We start from the raw sequence: 17539 nt of genomic DNA, 5'->3' as shown, positions 1-17539 counted from the left end.
TAGAATAGCAGCAAAATACTCACGTGTAATGCAAGTAATAAAGTGTTTTTTCCTCATCGCTTTGGGATTGTATCTCTTTTACTAACTATGGTGTATACAATATTCTTGATTGTCCTTCTATTATCGAACGATTTAATTTTATGAATAGTTTTATGAACGATTTCTCTATTATAGTGTTATACTTTCTTATTTAGCCATAATTATATAACACTTTAGGTAACGCACTATTAAACAGTAGTCAGCATAATGTGTGTCGTATATCAAGGCGTATGTATGATGGTCAATTCTACTGCCCTGCTCTAGCTTACTTCACAATACCTTTCAAACAACACCTTTAGAATTTTGGCTCTCGAGAAATAAATACGGTAACTTGAAACGATTCCGATGTCTTACTATTGTGTAATAATTGTTATCTAAATCTAAAGTACTAATTGCTCACTAAAATACAAGGAAATATGATTGAAATTTATTTATCTCCAACGTCAGTAATGTTTTATCACAACTCATATTTTAAACAGTAAAATAAATTTTCATTTCACAGTTTGGTTAGACCTACCAACATATCCTGTCCGCGTACCCACAAGCAAATCTTGTGATGAGGTTTTGGTTCATTCATAAATAATGCCACAAAACTAACAGCTTGATTGGTACAAACAGCTTTGATTATCAAAATGATTTGAGTTTAAACAAACAGATCGTTCCCTGCGCTGAAGTCAGCAGAGTCGGTACATACAAGGCACCACTCTCGGCCTGGCGTGACTGTACCATAAACTGATCATTATTGCGTAGTGTTCTTTTTGGTTCAACTGAACGCGTGACACCCTTTGAAAACTGCGTCTAACTCCGACTCCATGACTTCATACCACCGTTTCACTGGCGTTAAAGTCCCGTACAGTTATCACATTTCGCAATGTTGCCTCTTTCGAGCTTTTAAAGGGCTCCATTTTCTGATTGCAGTGTTCCCCTACACAAAGATATAAATGTTGAAAACTCGTACGACGGCATAAAAATATATTGTACACAGTATAACGTCACAGATCTGAAACTGTTACAGACTTTGCACCAAGCGGAAGGTGGACATTCGCATTGAGTAAACTTTTCCATGGTACCTATGTAAATCCATTATTGGTATTAAAGATATTTTTATTGACTTTAATGCACTTATGCGTTATTTTATGAATAGCCAAACTATGTATTTTGAATTCCCACTAGTGTATGTCAAATTTTATGTCAGAGATCACTTTTGCAATTTCTCGTACTTTTGTCTGAAATAATGATTTGATTTAATTTTCTATTTCGCAGCTATCTTGGGACTCTGCAGCCTGTAGACTCTGACCTAATGATAAATACTGACTTCATACATGTAACAATATATTTTATACCCACCCAATTCTTCATATATTTTATTTATTTACTGTTCAACTTTATTATACGAATATTTACTGTACGAATAAATGCACTGCCCGCTCTAAATTGGCCAAAGAACGTCCCAAAAGGGAAAGGAATGCCGCTGCGTAAGCATACGCCCTGAAAGCTTCCACTGTTACCTGTCCGCTATTAGGACTGAATGGTATCGTATCGGTTGTCCGCAATATAATTTAGAGGGCGGCGAGGGTGTGTGTGTGCCCAGAAGGCACGGGGGAAGTGAGGGACCCATTCATGGGGTGCGAGGCGGATGGCGAGCGGTTCATTGACTCGGATTCCGACCTTCCCCTCTCGGCTGGACTCGGTTATCTCCGTCACCGCTCGGCTCGCCACGTCAAAGCTCGGGCACCCGACCATCTCAGTCGAGCCGCGGACCGTACCCGCGAACTTTGCCAGTTGGATTTTGTTTGCAAAGCCTTTTAAAAGAGTTCTAAGTAAAGTTCATTAAACTTGTGCGATACGAACTTTTTGCGCAAGCTGTGCGCCTGTCACGTCAAATTCAGAGTTGAGTGATTGTAACAGTTTCGGATTTCTTATCTGTTTACCGACTGAACGTAAGTATGTCAGACTAGTAATTTAGCAAGACGTTACTAATTACATTCCATTGCTTCAATAAATTTGTAACTCGCCAAGAGATTAATTAACCAGAATTGACTGCTTATTGAAACCAGTTATGAGTTGCAACTAAGAATGGAGAAAAATGGTGTTAGTTTATTTTCACGAAGACTAGTTTGACTGAACATGTCAATACTGAAATTAATTGAGTCTTCTTATCTTTAAAGAGCACTTTGCTCCGGTGTCGTTAACAGCCACCGTTGACAGTTTAGATAACCTCTTACGACAAAACTGTCATGATAACCACTAAGTGCAACTTAAGTATATTTAAAAATTATAATTGTGGTATCCACAACAAGTGATGTGGCACAATGTCGAAATGAAATGTAAATTAAGTTGGATTAAAATGTATATGAAGTTAAAACTAGTTCTCTACTTTGCATGCATGTATTTACATATTTTTAATGGGAAATACGTGAGAATATTAATTTAGAAATAACTTTTTTCTAGACATAAATTTATTAAACTTTTTATGATACACGTCAAAAACGGAATTTTTATAAGCGATAGAACTTTATTTACTCGAACATACAACATTAAATTTTAAACCTTAATTTAAACATTGAGATTAACCAACTACCTTCATTAATTTAATTTTATAAACAATTATGATTTTACACTTAAAATAGTTTAAATATAACCGGTTTTAAATATATACAGTTTTACAGCGTTTCCTTGCCTAAAGATTTAATTTGCAGTTAAAAAAATCTGCTTTATTTCGTTTGACTGTGAGTCAAATTTCTTAGTTTGACAGATTCTAAATCGTCAGTTACTTTACTTTAATATAAATAATTGTAAGTAATTATAAGTAAAGGGTGTCAAATTTAATATTAGATGAAAGGAGCCGTAATAATGGTATTTAAATAAATCAGTAAAATTTAATAAATTATATTGCTATTTTCAATACAGTTAACTTATTTTATATTTACTGTATAAATCAGCGTGTTTGAATTCCTTTTTGAAATTTGTTTTCTAATCGAACTTAAATATACTACGACTGTATGTACTTTTAAGTTTGTAATATTTTCTTAAGCAATTAGATCTAGCCTATTTACTCCTAACTTGCCAAATTCTAATAATAATATCGTAACTTACTACAAGATAAAAATAAGACCAATAAATAATACAATATTTTATCAAGTAAAGGGCATTTATGGATACATTATTTTTACGGTCAGAAGACAATGTCGTGGCAGTTGTTATTGGTTACATGCACATCAACATTCTTATCATGGGAGAAACCCATTGGTTATTACAGAAGAAAAATTGTTTACAACGATTAAAACTTATGAATTGCTAACAAGGGTTACAGTATTGTCGTTCCAATCTCAGTATTTTCCAAAAGGAAACTTATATTTAAATATGGCGTCTCGACATAAGTTGGGATAAAGACATTGCACATTCAAATCCTTCCCCATCAGAAGACCTGTTTTATAAATAATCAAATCAAATCAATTCGAATGCCATGCTTTTATACATTGTGAAGGCTTATTATACATATTACATACATTACAAATTGTCTAAATATTATATTCTTGAATAATATTAATGTTCATTGTAATATAAATTCTTCAATGATTTACTGTTTACTCTAATAATTTTTATTTTACTTTAAATTTATTGAGAATATTTAAATTCTTTAATTGCTGTTTCTGGAATTTTGCTGCGCTATTTTATTACTTTATAGAGTTGGTGTTTTCAAGTTTACAGGTTTGTGTGCAATGTCTCTAATATTTGTATGGCGGTGAAGAATATATTTGTATGGTGATGTAGAAAATTATTTAATTTTTGGTTCTAAATTACGTATATTTATGTATATTGAGAAAAATGTCAACACTTTGTTATTTTAAAACAGATACTTGAGTGAATGAATCCTAGATTCTGCAATAATGAAATTGTAACTACAGTTTTTGTAATGGAAATATTTGTTTTATATATGTTCCCAAATCATTACATCATATAAAATATTTAGAACTGTTAATCTATCATGCGCTGTTATTAGCAGGACTTGTCTCACAAAACTGGATAATCATAAAAACAACAAATCCCTTTAGTTAGTTTCGTCTGAACTAGTTGGAATACGCGATTCAAAATTTATTTTTGATTTATTATTCTATTTCGTGCCCTTTATTTTTAATTCACTATCATTAAATATCAACGCGTTCAAAAAAAAAAACATGTATCAATATATGTATTGATTTACTAATAATGTTCTATCTTTATAAGATATTAACAATGAAGTGGAATCTAAAAAAAACACGCCCATGTTTGACATTAAATTATTAGCAATGCCAGTAACTCCAACATTATTTAATTTGTATGTTATAATGCAATTGTTATGGCTGTTTAGAGATCCACGAAGGTTGTAAATAAATATTGCATCAACAGTAGTGTTTATGGTCTAAATACAAATTTATATATTATTATTATGAAAAGAGAGGAACCAATAAAATACTTTGCTGATTTATTAAGTTATTACAATAGTTTGTAACCAGTGTTATCTGCAGTATTAGGACTTTTTCCTTTGGGTTTATAATTAATTTGGAAACGCAACCAAATCAATTATATGTATATTATTTTGAATGGTAGATCATACAAATTGTATACATTAGTAGGTATTCGAGAGTTAATTATTTGTATCTGATAATTAATATTTTCCACTGTTGTTATATGTAGTTAAGTATGTCCTTCTTTGCGTTAAAATCTATGAATTTCGGTTTGAATTTATATCTACATGGAATAGGATCTGCAAGTAAGGTTCTGACTCTTAAGGACGCTGCAAAGTTTCGCGGTCGTGGTTTGTAGTATGTTCAACTCTATGCGTGGCAAAGTGTCTGCTATGTGGCACTGCACATGCAAGTCAATACGAGTTCAAGGTCAGTCTGCAGACTAGCGAGTATCTGCAAGTGAGGTTGTAGGTCTTATGAACACTGCAAGTAAGTTCTGCGGTCGTGGTTGGAGTATGTTTAGCTCAACACGTGGCAAAGTGTCTGCTATGTGGCACTGCACATGCAAGTCAATACGAGTACAAGGTCAGCGTTGCAGACTAGAGAGTATCTGCAAGTGAGGTTGTAGGTCTTATGAACACTGCAAGGAAGTTCTGCGGTCGTGGTTGGAGTATGTTTAGCTCAACACGTTGTAAAGTGTCTGCTATGTGGCACTGCACATGCAAGTCAATACGAGTACAAGGTCAGCGTTGCAGACTAGCGAGTATCTGCAAGTGAGGTTGTAGGTCTTATGAACACTGCAAGGAAGTTCTGCGGTCGTGGTTGGAGTATGTTTAGCTCAACACGTGGCAAAGTGTCTGTTATGTGGCACTGCACATGCAAGTCAATACGAGTACAAGGTCAGCGTTGCAGACTAGCGAGTATCTGCAAGTGAGGTTGTAGGTCTTATGAACACTGCAAGGAAGTTCTGCGGTCGTGGTTGGAGTATGTTTAGCTCAACACGTGGCAAAGTGTCTGCTATGTGGCACTGCACATGCAAGTCAATACGAGTACAAGGTCAGCGTTGCAGACTAGAGAGTATCTGCAAGTGAGGTTGTAGGTCTTATGAACACTGCAAGGAAGTTCTGCGGTCGTGGTTGGAGTATGTTTAGCTCAACACGTGGCAAAGTGTCTGCTATGGGGCACTGCACATGCAAGTCAATACGAGTACAAGGTCAGCGTTGCAGACTAGCGAGTATCTGCAAGTGAGGTTGTAGGTCTAATGAACACTGCAAGTAAGTTCTGCGGTCGTGGTTGGAGTATGTTTAGCTCAACACGTGGCAAAGTGTCTGCTATGTGGCACTGCACATGCAAGTCAATACGAGTACAAGGTCAGCGTTGCAGTCTAGCGAGTATCTGCAAGTGAGGTTGTAGGTCTAATGAACACTGCAAGTAAGTTCTGCGGTCGTGGTTGGAGTATGTTTAGCTCAACACGTTGTAAAGTGTCTGCTATGTGGCACTGCACATGCAAGTCAATACGAGTACAAGGTCAGCGTTGCAGACTAGCGAGTATCTGCAAGTGAGGTTGTAGGTCTAATGAACACTGCAAGTAAGTTCTGCGGTCGTGGTTGGAGTATGTTTAGCTCAACACGTTGTAAAGTGTCTGCTATGTGGCACTGCACATGCAAGTCAATACGAGTACAAGGTCAGCGTTGCAGACTAGCGAGTATCTGCAAGTGAGGTTGTAGGTCTTATGAACACTGCAAGGAAGTTCTGCGGTCGTGGTTGGAGTATGTTTAGCTCAACACGTTGTAAAGTGTCTGCTATGTGGCACTGCACATGCAAGTCAATACGAGTACAAGGTCAGCGTTGCAGACTAGCGAGTATCTGTAAGTGAGGTTGTAGGTCTTATGAACACTGCAAGGAAGTTCTGCGGTCGTGGTTGGAGTATGTGTAGCTCAACACGTGGCAAAGTGTCTGCTATGTGGCACTGCACATGCAAGTCAATACGAGTACAAGGTCAGCGTTGCAGACTTGCGAGATGTATTAATGATAAGCGGATACAACGACTGCCAAAGGATCAGGACATAACATAACTCATGTCTTGTGCAATATTGTGTCTCCATCACTGGTTTTGCATGACAACATGTATGATTCTACTCAATATGTGTACAAATTAATTTATTCTATGATTTTATCGTTTCCATCATGCTACCCATAAGGCCAAAGAAATAATGTTAAAACTTGTAATTTCTATAATTTTGATTTCAGATTCTTTTGTATTCTAAAGAATAGACCCGTGAACAAAAGTGAACAATGTTTTGTGGGTGTTATTATTGCATAGTTGGACATACAGTCAATGACACAATTTAAGAAATACCTTGTTGATCCTTAATAACAATCATGGGATAGAAGTTACATAAATACAGATTTACATTTAATCAATGACCGGTATCATATCCTTCCCTCAAGTTTATTATTGGAGCAAATGTAAAGTGAAGAAAAGGAATATTTCACAGTCCAGGTGTCGACTGTAAAAGCTATAACTAAATGTAATTAAAAAAATATTCGTGTAAAGCATTTGATTAAATCATAACAGATTTCAAAGCATAAAGGCTGTAAAGTAAGTCAAGATTAAAACCTTTATGAATTAGTTGGTTTATAACTCTCCATGGAAATGTGTTTTATAAAAAGATGGCATGCCAGTTCTATTGGTCTGAATTGGGGATTGGTCATTATTGCATCCAGACTGTGTTTACAAGACAGTCTTGGTTTTGGAGCTTACATTCATCGGTTGTTGTGTGTATATATATATATAGCTTGCTGGAACTTCTATGACTCATCATGATTCATGGAATAATGCAACAAAACAATGAATTGTTAGCCTTTCCTGAATGTGTTTATCCTGAATTTTCCATATCTCCAAATCCGATTCACCTCTTGAAACGGGCGGAGTATTCAGGATGGATCCCGGGAAGTTGCTTTATACTCCCTAAACGTTGGTTTGTTTGAAAAGGGTGCTTTCTTAGTACATTTTTAAAAAATTGTTCGTTTTTCATGCTGTTAAGTTTTAAGAATGTGTTGATTTAAGAATGGTAGCACTTGAATGTTTTTTTTGTTCTCTTAGGACAAGAGGCTTATAAATTGCACTTAGTCCTGTAAGGACCTTTGCGCTGCTTCCGGAGTGATAGGATATTCAGGATGGGTAAGGTTAGGGAGTAGGGACCGCCTCCTATCGAGATCCATGAGGAAGAATTAGGGCACTACATCTCAAAGTCATCCCGGAAGAAGGGAGGCCAGCTGTGAACCAGCCTCTCCAGTCAAAGTAGGCAGGGGGGGGGGCACACCCTTGTTGAGGTTAACAAGAGCCTCTGAGGTAAGGGAACAAACCCCACCAACTCCAACAGCCATCTTCCACAGTAGACTAGACCTATTGAATTGCCCATGAACCCCAGAATCTCAACATTTGCGGTTAGTGATGTGCCGCTACTGGACATCCATAAGGTTGCCCAGATTGAAGTGGCACATCGGTTTTTGCTGTGCCCAGTGGTGGGTTCAACTGGTAGGTATAAACTGAATGCTTACTCGTACTTCAGTTGTGGATACTTGTGTGAGACAATTTCCAATTTATTTACACTTAAATATTTAATCGAACCCCCCTTTCTTGCTGTTACAAACGCATTTGTTAGCATAACATGCTAATCTGTAAAAGTAAATGAGTGATAACTTGTTATTACAATCTATTGCCAGCTTGTTAATACATCTTGGCACGTTTAGGTCTATGAACTTTTATGGAACTACACAACAGTTGGGAAGGAGGAGTTACAAAAGAGGGTGCAACTCCTAAGAGTTAAGCGAGTAAATGTGGCATTGATGGGATTAAGTCACCACTACACAGTGCATACGCTAAGCAAAGCAAGATAGATACATCAATATTGTTGGAAAGGGCGTTTGATCTATTCAGCTGTCTATCAAAATATTAGTTAGTCCACCATTTCCAAACAACAAGTTTCTTAATGTACAATACGAGAATTAATAAAGACGTCATGTGCACCTCAAACTAACCATTTTCTTGGGCACCCTCGGTTGAGATTTGGGATAAGATAACGGGTTTGCCACCTCCCCAAAATCAAATCCTGGATCCACCATTACCCGATGAACGTTCTATTTTCCCGATTCCCACAACCAAAGTGGTTTAGTTAGCTGTGTTGGCAGATTCTTCCTCAAAGGACGTCCCTGAAGTGAATATTTATACGACAAAGATGTCACAGGAGTAATTATTCTCTATTATTTTACCGCACAGGATAAGTCCTCTGTGTGGATCCGTCACTTGGCAAAACTCTAGACCGCTTGTCCGGTATGCACAGAAATAATTCCAAAACAACTTAGGGGAATCCTTGGAAACTCCTAAGTTGAGTTCGATTGTCATTAAAATTAAATTTTCTGGATTCCACATCTCGAACGTGTTAACTTACATTTCCTACTAGCTTCTGGAGTTCCTTCAAAAGTACCTTTTAGGCTACATGTGCTCATATAATTTAAAAAAATCTCGTTATATCAGGCCTCTCTAAAGTTATATTGGTAATTAGTTTATAACAAGTAACATTTTTGGGGTGGAAAGCTCTTTTTCAGTTAATTTAATACACAACTGAAAGAATTTAAATGGACCCAAGTATGACAATACAAAGCCTGTGTTCTTATCAAGTTTCGCTTTGAAGTGAGTTTTTTTTTTTTTTTTTTTGGGGGGGGGGGAAGTGAGGCATGAGTTCCCCCAAGCAAAATCGCAATTCCCCTAGGCTAATAAGTGCGGATGTTTCCTCTTCACTATCGCGTATTGAACGGCCTTCGAGACGAGCGAGTTTTCTGCCGAGTACAAATTGTGATGGCTATTCCTTGTTGTGGCTAATGGACAGTAATTTATCATGGCGCTACGTCCATACTGGAGGCCGCTTCCTCGTCCGTATCTAGCATGGACGATCAGGGAGTGTTTCGAGGCCCAGTCACCATTGGACTGTAACAAGACTACACGGCGTACTCACATTCACACGTATGTGCCGTATTGTAGATGAACGAAACGATCCTCAAAAAATGATTCAATATCGAAGACTACCTGCCGGAAATTAGCAGTTTGTAGTAGTCTAATTACGTTAGTAACGGCAGCTTCAGTCGAAGAATAAGTGGTAAAGTGATCAGTATAATACATGATATAGAAATGATGAAAAAATAAAGGCTTTGTTTTCAGCCAAAATTACAGTTTTAGAAACAGAGACTTCCGTTTACCCCTGTTCTGTGGGCTCCGATATGTTGCAATGCGGTAATTCTTTTCTTATCAACCAAAACAATTTAAGAATTTAGGTAATTGCTGTAATATTTGACAGCTATGATAATAAGTGTCCGCTCTCGGACAAGATTTATATATTTCAGTCTCAAACCCTAACTTTTTTACAATAAATTTAAAAAATATTAGCACCTGAGACAGGTTCAAAAAACGGTAAAATTGTTTGCCTTATTATTGCGTGTAGTATACCCGTTTTCAGAGATGAAGTAGCAGAGAAGAACTTACGTAATAAATAACTTATAAAGAGCTACGCCATTTCCTAACTCTCTACCTATAACTTTAAGTGCTAGAGTGTGTAATTTAATAGATCACGGATTGTTTTCTTTAAATAAATATTTTGTCAGGCTGGTAATGAGCAATGCAAATTTATTGGACATAAATCAGAGCAGGACATTGCTTTATACGATATCATTTTATATTCCCATAAAACTTAGGTATTGTTTTGAAATGTACAGTTTAATTTAGTTATTTAGATATTAGTGAAAGCTCACTCTTGCCACATAATGTAATGTATTTTTCTCTAACGGTTTGCGAGACCATGAGAAAATCACCTGGGATGTATGATTAAATATTGTAGCATATTGCATACCATCTATCTAAGTCCAGATCGGTCCCACTCTCATTGTTTACCCTACAGAACAATGTCACGCTCACTAGGTCAATACACACAACCCTCAGGACAGGAGAATTCCCGATTGTTTGACGATAATGGCAAGGGTGCCGCCCCCTCCATCGCACACTCCAGTTGTCGACAATCCTTCCCTCCCATTACGTAGTACACCGGACAGGATACCTTTACAGTATGCTTCCTAGTCGAAAATAGACAGCGTTATGAGCCGCTCAAAAATTTGGCGAAAGCAGTCGTTCTAAGATCATTTTCCTCAGTACAGGTATATTTCTCAGTTTTTGAAAAGCCGTAGAGCATCGGCTAAATAAAAAATAACAATAACAAAAACTGTATCTTATAATTAAAAAAAATTATAACCATTAAAACCTAGTGGGAGCCGGGAACCAATTTTACACTATATTAGCACACAACTTGGATTTACTTGAAATTGATAGGGGGTATTCTCCAAGAAGTTTTGGTTTAGGACATATTTGGGAGGATATTAAATGAGTTCTAAACATGAAATTTTCTCAGATTGTATTTTTTTCTAGTTTGATGCCCGAACCATCACACAACTAGATAAAGCGACTAGAAGTTACCATTTTAGGACGGTAATGTAACATTTATTTCCGTGGCTGATAGTTATAAGTATGTCAAGTTAAACGATCTGAGAAAAATTATTATTTCGTACTTTAACCCATTTTGATACACTTCCATTCCGTCATCCACCAAAATGGTCGATTTCATTCCTGAAAGGAGTTTTATCTCAATCGATTTCAAGAAAACCAAGGCTGTGTGCTTATAACATGCAAATTGGCTCTCGACCTATACTATGTTGCCTATACTATGGATGTTGCCACTAGACAAACTCTTATAAATTTAAAATGCCTTTTACTACAGGTCTTTTATTTCAAATACAGTATCTAGATGGTCTTCCAGCGTCAATAGAGTTTTGTACCGCAGAAGGCAGTGTCATGCTCATGGTCGGGCGCCCCACCATACTTCATCTCCGCCCAGACTGAGCCCTACAAAATGTTTATGAATTTCGCTTGATAATTTACGACCGCCCGGTGATAAGACAAAATATTTGGTCCAAGTATATAGATCTAATCCCGAGTTTATCAGACTGCACGAGCCAGCCTCGACTGTCTAATCGTGAACTGGCCGAGTTAACAAACACGATAGCTCTATCTGCAACCCGTTTCCTTTGTTTGTTTCATTTAGCATTCTAAGTAAGTCTAGCTCGTGCTGCTCGTGTGCCTACGGCTTGGATTCATTCATAATCTTGTACTTGAAATATGCTACTCACCATGGTTTACTCACACATCCTTAAGTTAATTTTACATTAAACGATTTATTCTAGTAAAGTTTCCTGAACACTAATTGCGCTATGGAAACTTTCACGATTAAACTATTTTCAATGCAACACGTATTTTATAGCGAAGCTATTGCATTCTGTGTGAAATATTTTCACATTATACAATCAAAGTGTGTTAAATTTGTTGTAGAGTATTAGAAATAATATTAATATTTATAGCGGCAATTAAAAATTGCAACGAAAATTACATACTTTTTTAACATAATAGCATTTAAAGTCTACCTCGGACCAAGGAGAACCTTCGTGCCAAGTTTTAAGACCCTAGAAGCTTTCTATCAATGGTTATAGCATAGACGTCTATACAGACAATGATACGATTTTAAGAAGGATCTGTCGGATCCTTAAGATAAACAATAATGTGTAGTACATGTGTGTTCGTCCACACGGACGAATAAGTGACTTAAATTGTTTTCAAACAATACAATTGATTAATTTCGTAATTTACTAGTACGCTACACACAATATTTATGGTTTTGTATTAAATTTTAGATATTAATTATTTCTGTGAACTACAAGTCCCAGCCAGAGTATTATATAATATGAAACTGTCTGTGGTTTCTTACCGCCTCTGAATCGGTCCAGTCGCTTTGAACCGCTTCAATAATCTTGATGAAAATAATACTTTAAATGCATAATACTTCGTGGTAGGACTTAACGGTTGCGTTACATTTACATTACCTGAATCAATGTAACAAACCTTGAATATACAGGGTTAAAAAAGTCCCGCACTGGCTTGATAATTCCCGAACGATTACAGGCAAAGCAAAAAACTTGGTACATCATTACTGCACTTATAAATCTAACTTTTGCCTTAACGAATACCATTTTTTGTCATGTCAGGGGGTGGTCCGCGAGGAGTCAGAAGGAAATCTTAAATTAGATCATAGTTTGAGTAGTACATCAAATTCTAAATACTGACCATCAAATTTAACATTGCGTGATCAATTTGAAGTCAGCGAATAAGGCGGGGATTATGGAAACTACATCTAAATCATGTATTTTCTGCCCACTTTGTTCTCGGCACAAGAGTGCCAGTGTGCTCTGACGTGTACAAATGAGCAGACTGTCCAAGACTTGCACAGTCAATGTCAAGTTGGTGGTCTACCCCGACTGTGGTGCCCAGATTGACCTTCGACCAGTCGCAGTCTGGTGCCGCCTATAATTGTAGCCATGTAGCGTATCAAACACAATACTCTATAACCTTAACTGCAGGAGTCATCATCGCGCCCATGTCGCACTTTTCCTCTCTCGCCACGTCAACATTCTATCTAGTTTCGCAATCCTGCACGGAAATATATATGGTACGAACCGGTACTGCCAATAAATTTGCCTTTCTAACAGTTCTGCCTCGTCATTGACCTTTCATTGTTCCTTGAATAATCGGTGTGAATGCCAAGAGATGGGCTTCATAGTCTGCTGAACATTTATGACCAGCCTTAACATTTAGTCAGCCCTTGTTTTTATAACCTCGAGTCGGAATGTTTTAAAAGTTCTCGATATCTAACTGTCCCTGGATAAGTTGTATAAAATATCAGCGATGTCTGATTGTTAAAACGATAAAACGACACGATGATCTAAAAATCTTCTTGTCTTTAGAAGGGTATTTATTGTCCTACATCTTTGCGTCCCCGATTTTTCTAAAGGTTACTTAAAACATTAACTGATCGATCCCAATTTAATTATTTTAGTTTGTAACCGTATTTTCAGATTAACTTAGTTGCTAAAGTGTAGACTTTTTGAAATTTTTCACAAGAAGATAATTTACTACAGCCTTAACTTTTATTTTTAAACATTGAACTGTTTTATAAATAATTCTGCATACCTTGATCAGGCCAGTATTCCACGTAAAGTATGGATTTGTTGAAACCTGATGAAAATCGTACCCGGATCTAGAATTACCATGGGCATTAGAAGCTGCAATAACATTACCATGCTTATTTTCGTAACTTTAGCCCCAAACAAGAACTTTAGTTCGTGATAAATGACCGCGCAGTGACCTTACTCGTCAGTCTCGGTCTGTATCGGTCCGTAGTTTCTGGCCGAGACGCAATCGTTGCAGAACCGTTACTCTTGAGCAATATTCCCTGGAACATTGCTCGTGCAGGTAGACTACGTGAGTTACAAGCGTCACTGTATCCGCAATACGCAAGCGCACGTCGGCAATGCAGTTTACATTATTTTGTAATCGATGCTTTTCCATTGTCACAATGGACGAGGAAACATTCAGAACAGAATAATAGTTGTATGTGAATTACAAATTTCAACAACCGCAAACGATCACTTGAGGATATGGCTTAATCGATTTCCTATACAAAGTATTTTTGACTTAAAGTTTCTTGCTTTGTATTATGTTCTCGTTTTCAATCCTGTAATTCAAATTCGTACCAGTTTTTCCTTTGGAAAGCTGCTTCGCGTCTTGTTTCCTACTGATGACTAATTTACATATCCATTAGTGATTCGAAACTGGGATGAATCGCCGGAAACCGATGGAAAGGAAAGGGATGCGAAGAAAGTCGGAACGAATTCCCCAGCCCAGATTCCTGGTTCGATAAAAGTCAATTGTTCAGAGGTAAATGCCCAAATACCCTGTTTTCCGTAACGGATAACGCTGCTGTTCCACAAAGAGATCGAGGATCACGATTTACCAAGTCTGTTTTGAAATTGAAGTACGTATCATGAATTTTGTCATCTATGCAAATAGGCTTTTTAATTTTCTGGCCCGACCTGTTTCGTTCTCTTGGACGTAACCTTATTACTCCTAATCCGTTAAACTACAGATATAAATTTATTGAGGAGAAAAATTTGTAAACTAAATGTAAGCTATTCGTCAAGGTCGTGTTTTTATCTGTCTTTAAGGTGGAAATTGGTTCACACAGAACGTTCTCTGAAAAAGCGTCACGATTCTGTAATTAATGTTACATCGAGGTTTTGAAGGAGTTTAAGTACCTTCGATGTCTACTTTTTCTTAGTGGTGATACAAAAATATTATTTAATTTTTTCAGATTACGTACACAATATTCATTATTTATCCGAATTTTTATTTTTGATTAATCTGAATTGCTGAACTTACTAACGGATAATCAGATAGCATGAAATTTGCCTTCTCCCGTAGGTTTGATTTGATAAGTAATCACCAGTTCAAATTTTACATTTATTAGTGATGTGTGCTTGTTTATCATCTGGTTTGTTCATTACTCCTTTAAGACTCACTTGTTTCAGAGAAATGACGAAAACGTTTTTACAAATTCGTTTCATTTTAGTGTTCTTCTTCAGGAAAACAAACGTTAATGTTCTTTGCCTGATAATATTTTGTTCTATCATAACTAACATGGATAGGATTACTGTTAAATACCTCTTTACTCATTTGAATAAAGAAAGAAGAAAGGATTTAAGGTTAAAATAAACCACTAAACTGATGGTATGGATTAGTGACAGCTTGGTTCCTTAACAGACTACGTAGTCTCAACTTCCCATGGACAATAGAGGTACAGGGAGATAACCTAGAAAAGCACCAGTTTCTACAAAGTGTGTGAAACCTTATTAGATTAGGCCTGATTCAACTCAGCTGGCATAATATAAGAACAGAGTTGCCCCCCTCTCCCTACCATTATCTGTCTCCAGCTCCAGCCTGGAGTCTCCAGTTGGCGAGTCGCACGGCGCGGCTGGAAGTTTCTGGAATGCGACAACGACCTTGGCAGCAGACCCTAGCGGCCGCGGCCTCAACTAGCTGGCCTCTTTGCCGGTCAATCGGTCACTACCTACCCACCACTCGGGCTCTACATTTTACCTATCTTATATGTTCTAAAGAATATTCAAAGGAATGAAAATTAGAGTTATTGGACAAGAGCAGATATGTCCTATCAATATACCATGTGTAATAATGTCATATTATAGTCAGTTCCATTTATGTTTTGGAATGCTCTGTATGGCTCGTTCTTCAGTAAATTTGCAACTTATACAAACTCAAAATATAAATAGATGTACAGCCATATCTAGGTTTCATTTCCATATTCAGTTCTCAGTGGGTTTCTCCTCTCCTCCATCGGCCATGGTCAGGTTTTCTTGAAGTGAAGAATTGTTTCGGAATGACTGTAGTAAGATAATAACAGTCAAAACCAACCTTTCCTCACCACTTATGGACATCAAATCATGGATGGATACGAGATTATCTATAGAATGCTCTGTGTAGTTAGTTCTTTCTGTATAAGGCTAGGTGGTCCTTAGAAAGGATAAATGAACTTTGTGCGTGCTCCAAAACACTTTGCTATATGTCGGATTCACAGATTGTACTCTTAATTTTCTCTTTGGCTGGTATTGTATTGTTGCTGGATTTATCAGCCTCGACGAAGTCCTAGCGAATCTGGAGATACACACTTCTCTGTATTGGGTAGCTTGAATTGAATCGGCACCCGAACGTCCATCCACATTCAGTACGAAAACATGGCAGTGAAACTTGTATATCTGAAATTTCCCAAAATTACATTGCCTCCAGATGTTTGGAGTTTATCATTTAGACATCAGAGTAGGCCAAGTCACAAGAATATACTCTTAGACATCTTAAATTTGACTTTATTAGAAGTTACAAATTGTACGTAGAAAAAGGGTAAACGGTTGGAAACTAACCGTAGACTTATTACTTTTAAACACTTCAGCAGAACGAAGGATTGTGTGGGGAAAGTAACCGTTACACCTCAAACACTAGGACGCACCTTGGCGGCTTGACCTAGACGCCACACCCGCGCTGCACCCTGGACATCGAGTCGTACTTCTACGGTGAATCACCGGTGAGTCAGTCAGCTATCTCGGACAGCCTTGTCGCAGAATTCTTCATTACAAGCAGAACAATAGCAGACCCCGGCCTGTGGGACAACGGCTCGCGGCTTACGTCATGTGAAGAACTCGAGCGGCCGCTTCACACGTTCTCTTGCGATAATCGGGCTCTATAGCCCGGGTTGTGCTTTCCTCCCAGACATAATTTATCGCATCGTGTCGTGTCCATCGTTAAACTGCTCTCGTCTAACGATGTAAAACTGACTGAGATCGTTAGTTCCAGACGATTTCATTCTGACCGATTGGGATTTTGATTTGCTGCCGTTTTCAATACATATTAAAGTATGCTTAACTCTTTCAATAATACGTTTTTTAATTTTTCATCTTCGACGCTCAGTTATTTTTGTTCCTTTCGTTGTGGTATATTATACTCTAATATTTTGTACACAACTGCAGAAATAATATCGATAACACCTGCACACGCAATAAAGGCAATTAGGAAAACTCATCTATGAATAAATTAGGAAAGCTTTTTCAGCAATCGAACTATGTGAATCAAGTAACTATTCAAAACCAACAATTTCTACAGACTTATTGCTTATCAGAAATATTTTGATAAATGTCGGTATATTATGTCCTAAAGATGCTTATTAAGAAGTAAAGAATTATTGATGTACGTATATGAACGAGAATAGACTGGACTGCACAAGTTCACGTCAACCTGTCAGTTCTAGAATGGGCAGACGATCTAAATAACTGTGTTGCGCAAGAGTCTGGCGATGCGGGGAACGGAGATAAGAGTCTTGGAAGTGAAAGGCGGGAGATGGCAGTCTGACATGGACAGTGGCATCACATCAAAGGTCAAATTCAAACCAGTGTCTTAACTTCCGAGTTCATGCGTCAATCGTTCGAGTGTCCTCGGCCTCTGCCGGCCCCTCTTGATACGGTCAACTCGAGGAGCTAGACGATAGTTGACCCTA

General features: G+C 37.4%; 1 protein-coding gene across 4 annotated transcripts in view; it reads left to right on the top strand.

Moving 5' to 3' along the window:
* LOC124364890 (fibronectin type-III domain-containing protein 3a) overlaps positions 1-17539 on the top strand; it is a 181572-nt gene that overhangs the window by 85573 nt on the left and 78460 nt on the right. The window contains exon 1 of one of the 4 annotated variants that reach the window (XM_046820692.1): positions 1771-1979. The exons of the other annotated variants lie outside the window; for them this stretch is intronic. The gene's annotated coding sequence lies outside the window, so the exon portion shown is untranslated. Of the gene's footprint in view, positions 1-1770; positions 1980-17539 lie in introns of those variants that run through there. 4 annotated transcript variants of the gene reach the window in all.

The sequence above is a fragment of the Homalodisca vitripennis genome, chromosome 6 (genome assembly GCF_021130785.1).
Source record: "Homalodisca vitripennis isolate AUS2020 chromosome 6, UT_GWSS_2.1, whole genome shotgun sequence".
NCBI classification, from domain to species: Eukaryota; Metazoa; Arthropoda; class Insecta; order Hemiptera; family Cicadellidae; genus Homalodisca; species Homalodisca vitripennis.
The sequence above is the reverse complement of the archived record's forward strand: the minus strand, read 5'-3'. Positions and strand labels throughout refer to the sequence as shown.